This window comes from Coffea eugenioides, chromosome 6 (assembly GCF_003713205.1).
Source record: "Coffea eugenioides isolate CCC68of chromosome 6, Ceug_1.0, whole genome shotgun sequence".
NCBI classification, from domain to species: Eukaryota; Viridiplantae; Streptophyta; class Magnoliopsida; order Gentianales; family Rubiaceae; genus Coffea; species Coffea eugenioides.
Window position 1 is genome coordinate 50,956,814 of NC_040040.1, and position 7,833 is coordinate 50,964,646.

Below are 7,833 nucleotides of genomic sequence, written 5' to 3' on the forward strand. Positions count from 1 at the left end.
ATCGATTATTTTTCTTTGATCATATAATCTAAAATTTGGATTATTAACTTTTCTTATATTCTCTTTCTGCATCTAACTTCAGATTTTATCAATAGTCAAAAAAAAATTGAAACGTGAATCTATTGAAGAGTAGATTTACCTAATTAATTCTCGTTATCCTTACCAATCGCTTTAACCAAATTTTGCAAAAATTTCACAGCAAATGAAAACAAGCCTAAATTCTATTTAGCCGGTTTTGATATCTCAATATCTAGTTCTAGTAAAGTTGTACTTCCTTCCTTTAGTTTTGGGAGTTGGGAGGTTTTGTTTAATAAACCAGTAGAATTCCATGAACCATACTTTTTTTTTTTTTTTTTTTTAGCACTGGGCTCCAATGGAGGAAAATGCTAACCAAATGTCCTTTTTTTTGAAGAAGAAGAAGTTAACCGAATGCCTTAGAAGTTAAAGGATTAACTACTCTCACAGAAGAAGTCCAATTTGCACCAAACCTTTTTTTTTTTTGTCCTGAGGGAGTTCAATATAAACTTGGTTCTGAATCTTTGTTCTTTTTTATTTTCCTGCCTACTCTTAACTTGTTGTTTTGTAAGAAAAAGATATCTTTCTTGTTAGCCTATATGAAAATGAAGAGACATTAATACATTTTCTTTCAATATTTATTAATGAAAATACAAGCAAATATGTAGCAAATTAAATTCAAGAAAATAAATTGATCTGACAACCTGGATGTGGCCTTTCACTGTCCATCTCAAAGTTCCAAACTAGATTTTTTTTTTCGTTTTTTCTTCCCTAGGGGAGTCTAGTCTAGACTTTTGATGATTTCTTTTAAGCAGTCCAACATAGATTTATAAATGAAAACTTTAACCCCGAAAAGAGAAAAATAAAAAAAGAAGAAAATTAGTCGGTTAGTGAGTCTACTAATGCATAAGTTATATTGTAAATTCAAAGCCACATCATTATGGTGATGCATGATGAACTAAAAATAGTTATAAGAAATTATCTTTATTTTAATGAAAAACACAAACAATATTATGATAACTAGTGTATTCGATAAAAGAATAAAAAGATATCTGATGAGAAGCTAATTAGTTCACTTGAAAATATCAAGATCAGGTTTAGAAAAGTGGTTCACTCTTTCTTATCCTCTTTATAATTTTTGGGGCCCTGGAATTGAATGGAGTATTGAATAATTTGAGTATATTCCACATTTGAACGTTTTAACTTTCCAACAACATCAGACCCATTAATGTTTTGCAAAATAGTCATTTTTTTCTTGTGAGCCCCAATTGATGGTAACATGACAATCAAGTCGAGTAAATCCAAAAAATTTAAAAGTGAAAAAATCTCTAGACCTAGATGCCGTCTTTCACAATTCACACGCTAAATGTCTAATTGGAAAATGGTTTCGCCTTATACGAAGTGCAAAACCAAAAAGATTCTTGTTTAGGATTTTTCAAATTAGATAACAAGGGTAATTATTGTTGTGAATAATTGTGTATTTAAAAAAACTTTTTCCACTTTAAAAAATAAAAAAGACTTCCGATCATTTTATAATGCTTAACTTCTTAATTAAAAACCCCCAAACAATTATTAACCAATATGTACGATGGTTCCTAAACCCAAGTTTTCTCGTTCCGTATCATAAAAGATGTCAAAGTCATTGTCGCATTTTGATGCAGGCATTGATTAGTCAGGTCATTCTTTCATCTATCAATTTCGGGGTCCAACTATTGGGGGTTATATAATTTTTCCAACTTTATTCTTGTTACACACCGCCTAAGTGGAAAACTTTCTAATGGTGTATTTGTAATAGTACCACTATAAATTCTCATGTTGTATTTTTTGCATAGCAAATGATGCACTTCTGATAGGTTGCAATTTTATCATTTATTTTATTATTAATTTCCTCTATTACCTGACCCGATGTGGATTAATTGTTAAATTCTACTCACTTTTAGTATTTTGCATCTATTTCAGGGAGTAGAACGAAAATATGATAACAAGTGCCAATTTGACAGGAAAGAAATCCAAGTCACAGAGCTTATCCCATGGGCATTATTGACAAAGGCAAACTTTTGCCCATTTTAGTAATTGCCGAAGACAAAAGGGCGAAAGAGGGGAGTCTTCTGATGGCATTGGGCGCCGCCGCACAGTAGCAGGAGGCTACTTAGATATGAAATAGAAATTGCAGATGGGGAGCACTACTTGGCGGATACGGGGCAGGGACGGTCTCTCACAAAAAAAAATGAGAGGACTGCAATAGGCCACGTATAATGGGAGCAACAGCAAAGGAAAACGACGTTGTTTTAGTGAGTGAGTAGGAAAAGAAATAAAAAAACATCTGAGGGGCTAACGGGCTCCGTTAAAATACCTCAGCTGTCCGTTCCAAAAATTCCCGCTCAAATTAATAAGGCACGACTCTTCATCTGAAAAATTTTCAAATGAAATAGAATTTTGGTCTCCCTCCAAAAACATATCTTGTGAACATTCATTCACAATTCCAGAGTATCAGCAAAATAATATCCCTACCCCAAATTGGGAAGTTTCAGATGAGAGGTTTTTGGAGAAAGTGTATAGTGTTGCAAAAGTAACTGTTGCGGGACAAAAATTTTTCATGAAGGCTGCAACAAGACGGAAGTTGGTGAGATCTAAAGCAGGGATAGACTCAATCGAATTGGACTAAACCCCAAAGGTAAGAATATTGCAAACTCATTGCACTATTTGGCTTGTTTTGCGACAGAAGAGGGATGAATTTACTTGCATGATTTTGTTTGTACAACTCGTTTAAGACAGTGTGACATGAATAATTAAATTGAAATTCTGGCGAAAACTCCTAAACAAGGAAATCATATGGGTAGCATAAATTAGATACATTGAGAGCCAACTTAAAGAACGTATGCACAGGGAACTTATGCATGCCAAGTGTTTGTAAATTTGACTCAATAGACGAATTAAATGACTTAGAATATTTATAGGTATATAAAATAACAGGGAGAGTGTGAAGGTAATTGTTACTTGCTTTTTTTTTTTATTCTTGTTGCAGAATAGCAGTGACACCGTATAGTTTAAACTGTATTACCGACCGTATATGGACGCTTACATCACAGTAGACAAAGATAAAAGTTAAGTAAAGCGAGTTACACTAATGAAATAGGGAGTACAACACTGCAATGCCTGACTCACAATGCGTACATTTATGACTATAAACCGTAACTGTCATCTAACAACATGTATATTATCGGAAACCTATTGTGCACAATTGTGATACTATGTGACCATCACTCACATATATGATTTTGTCATAGATTTCAGCATCCGAAAAGTCTAACTAAACAAGGATTAGGATGGCTTGACAACATCAAGAAGGTACACTTGTTGCAAGGTATCCCATAACATGATTACAATGATATTTGCCTACTCGTAATTGATTTTAAAGTGTGGTGTAACTTGTTGCACGGTATAAATTTTACTACTTGTAATTGCTTTTAAAGTATGGCGAAAATTTTGATAACTTGTAAGATTTTGCCTAGACAACGTATGTGATGTACACCATGTTTATTGGAACGTATAGCATGTTAGTCATTAATAACATTTATATCAGATGTTTTTATTAGATGGTTATTTGTTCCAATTGTCTATGAAATTGACAATTAGTGCTTATGAGAATGCATTAAATTAGATAGATAGTTTACTTCAATGAATGGCCAGTACATACATACTTAGTGAATGTACAATCTGATTGAAATAATGTACACCATGTAACCGACCAAATACAATGTGTACAAATTTTTGAATATGCGGTTAGTTGTCCACATGCATACTGCAATTAGCCGTTGCAGCCACAACTTGTACTGACTTTTAGTAAATTTTTTTACTTGTATGAGTAGTACTGATTTGTCTGTAAACACTTTATACAGTGTGATGTATAAATACAATTAGTTTACGAAAATGTACATCATCTTAGGTATTAGTTATTTAAATGTGTATATCTATAAAAGATAGTACAATGGTATGCATACCTTTGGAAATGTTATTGGTGTTTCGACCAACTTAGGCATCTCCTTACAAGCTGCAGTAGATGTGTAATATTACTTGTATGAGTAATACTAATTTGCCTATAAGTACCTTATACTGGGTAATCTAAAAGGTACAATCAGTTTATAAAAATGTACATCATGTTAGGTATTAGTTACTTGATTGTGTATATCTGTGAAAGGTACTGCAATGGTATCTATAACTTTGAAATGGTTATTAGCCTAGATAAGGTGTGTGATGTACACCATATTTATCAGAATGTACAATATGTTATTCATCAATACGATGCATAGAAATTGTTAAATATACAGTTATTTGTTCACATGCATATTGCAATTAGTCATCACAGCAATATGCATAGTGCAATGGTATGCATACATTTGGAATGGTTATTGATGTTTTGACCCACTTGTGCATCTCCTTGCAGGCTGCAGTGCGCGTGTAATTTTATCTAGGTGAATAATACTAATTTGCTTATAAACACCTTATACAGGGTGATCTATGAGGTACAATCAGTTTACAAAAATGTACATTATGTTAGATGTTAGTTACTTCAATGCGTATATCTATAAAAGGTAGTGCAATTGTATACATAAATTTGAAGCAGTTATTTAGCCATTTGATCAATTTGTACATCTTCCTATAGTAGATGTGTAATTTTACTTGTACGAATAGTCTTTGTTTGTCTGTGAGTATCTTACACAAGGTGATCTACGAGATACAATCAGTTTACAAAAATGTACATCATGTTAGGTATTAGTTACTTGACTATGTATATATATAAAAGAGAGATTAGATATAACGCAGAAAAAAGTAATTACATGAGTTGGAATTAGAGCTGTAAACGAACCGAAACGAACTGAGTATCTCATGTTTGAGCTCTGTTCGTTAAGTGATTCGAACTCCGTTCGTGTTCGTTCGTTAACTTTCGAACTCTAAATCTGTGTTCGTGTTCGGCTCGTTAAGTAAAATTCGTGTTCGTGTTCGGCTCGTTTAACATAAACGAGCCGTTCGCGAACACGCTCGAAAAGTTCGAATCCAGATTATTCTAGGTCTTAAATATGCCACACAAATCATTAATCATCCTAAAAAATAATTAAAATACTAAATGACTAAATTCCATTATTCAATAACTGCATAACCAACATTAACATAAAAATAACAAATAAAACAAAGTAATTTGTCCTTCAAATATAAAAATTCAGCCATAAGACAAGTACAAATTTTCGGCAGCAGCCAATGGGGAAGGAAAACAAAAGGTTGGAAAGGGAAGGGGAAAGTTTTAGAATTTCTTATGAGTAACCCTAAAATTTGTCAAATGATAATTATGTCCTTGTTCGCGAACGCTCGTTAAAATTCGCAAATATGTTCGTGTTCGCTCGATTATTAAACGAACACAAAAATTCGTTCGTGTTCGTTCGTTTAAGGCTTTCGAACGAGCCTTTAACGAACACGAACGAGCCGAAACGAACCGAACTAACAAACAGCTCGGTTCGTTTAACAGCTCTACATATAGGCATACAAATTGGGGTTTGATTAGCTATACTCTGTATATAATTGTTAACACATTATATCGTATTCACCTTATTTTGCAGCATGTCATGGGCAAAGATAGCGTCTTTTGACAAATTAATGTATATCAATCAATACTGGTGAAACAAAGACATTAGGTGTGTTTAGCCTATTTTACGATATGTTTAAGGAAATAAAGATTTTTATTTCACAAATTGGTGAAAATTAGTTACATTTGGGGTGTGTTTGTTTGAATGTAAAATATTTTCCTGAAAATGTTTTCCAAATTTTCCTGTGTTTGGTAATCATTTTATCTTGGAAAAAGATTTATGCGGGGAATATATTTTACTTCACTTGGTGGAAAATAACTTCATCTTTTGACTTATTGAAGTTATTTTCCTTCATTAAAACGAGCGGCTCTTGCACTTCACAATAGAGCTCCCTACCCACATTCTAACAAAAACAAACAAAGACTTTGCGGCTAAAGATACAGAGAGTGGGCAATGAAGATTGGAGAGACTCAGAAATCACCAACAATATGATCATTTCTGATGGCAGCCATCTCCAACTCTGGCAAGGTGCCTTGGGTGAGATTCTTATTTAGGGCTTTGTCTTGAATATCTTTTTATTTTTTCCAAAAAAATCTGATAAAATCGGTTGTTCCAATCTAGGATTCTATCGATTTTTTTTTAATTTTGTTGCTATAATTCTTGAGAATTGTGGCACTAGTTTCACAGAGGAATTTGGATTTTTTTTTTAAAGATGTTTCTTTTATCTTTAGTTTTCAGTTTTCTTTTTCTATAATTATATGAAGCTCTAGGAATTCTGGTAAAATTTATTGCTCCACTCCCATTTTCTGACGATTCTTATTGAGGTAAGGGCTTGAGCTTGCATGATTGTTTTTGTATCAATTGATTGATAGATTAAGAAACTTCAGTAGTTTTTTTGTAAATTATCAATCAATTGGTGTCCTTAGAGTTTGATTTTGTCTTTCTATTGGGAAATTTGTTGTTAAATGTATATGGCTGTTATTGATTTCTCTGAGCGATATGAATACTGAATGTTGGGATTTCTTGTCTAGAGAATTTAAATTTTAGGATTTATGTTTTGGGATTGGGGTAAAGGTTAAGTTGTTAAGACGTTCGCAAGGTGAGGTTCTCTAGTATCTTAAATATTCATTCAGTTGCGCATATACTCTTCTGGGATTAGGGAGAAGAAAGAAGAGAAAGGAGAGAGCGTGTGTGTCGAAAGGTAAACAATAGAAAGGAATGAAATGCTCATCATTTTGAGTCAAATCAAAGAGTTTGTTTTCTTTTCTAATCATCTAGATACTTCTATTTTCCTTTCTTTATGGCCACTGTGTTAGTGCTTCATTTTTGCGCATCTTGCATATGTATTACTTATTTATTTTAAATTGTGAATGAAACAATCAAGTGAAGATTAAGTTTGTGTGCTAATATTATGTTACTCTGATGCTTTTTTCCCCTTGTTTTAATTTTGTAGAGACATACATAAATAGTGGATTATCCTAAAAGAGACTGCAATGGAATTTTGCCGGACTTGTGGGATGTTATTGCAGTATGAATTGCCGCATATGGACCGCCCTGCCAGATTCTTTTGTCCAACATGCCCATATGTATGTCACATAGATAGTAAGGTAAGTCATTATAAATCCTTGTTGAGGGTTTATTTACTGGCTATTCACAATGTCCATTGTGTCATTGCTAAGTTATCAACGCATGTGGCAGGTTAAAATAAAAAGAAAGCATCAGTTAGTTAAGAAAGAACTAGATCCTATCACGTATTAAGATATTTATTTTTCCTGTTGTGTTTCAGCATCACCTTGGAGGTGATCTACAAGTGGAAAAAAGGAGGGCTGACTGAGTACCTTGCCACTTGCCTTGGCCTTGGGAATTTGTAGGTGCAGGCCAACTGGATTTGTTCAAAGCTCTGGTCACTAAATTTTTTCCTGTAAAACGTTCACATGAACATTGGTGACGTGTTGTATAGATGTTTCCTTTTGTATCCATGATTTACTACCTAGGCAACTGATATTTTTGGGACCATTTTCCATTTGGAGATGTGATTTTCCTTTTTGTTGAGCAATATTTTATATTTTGGCTTATATTTGCCTTTGTATGTGTTGAATTGTTCCAGATTTTTTATCCAACTGAGGCCAACAACATTTAAAGCAGGGATTTGAATCACTCTAGGCTTGATTAGGGTGCTTGTATGTACCAATGGTTCTAACTCTGTACCATGAATAAGATTTTTGATTCTGGAGCTGAA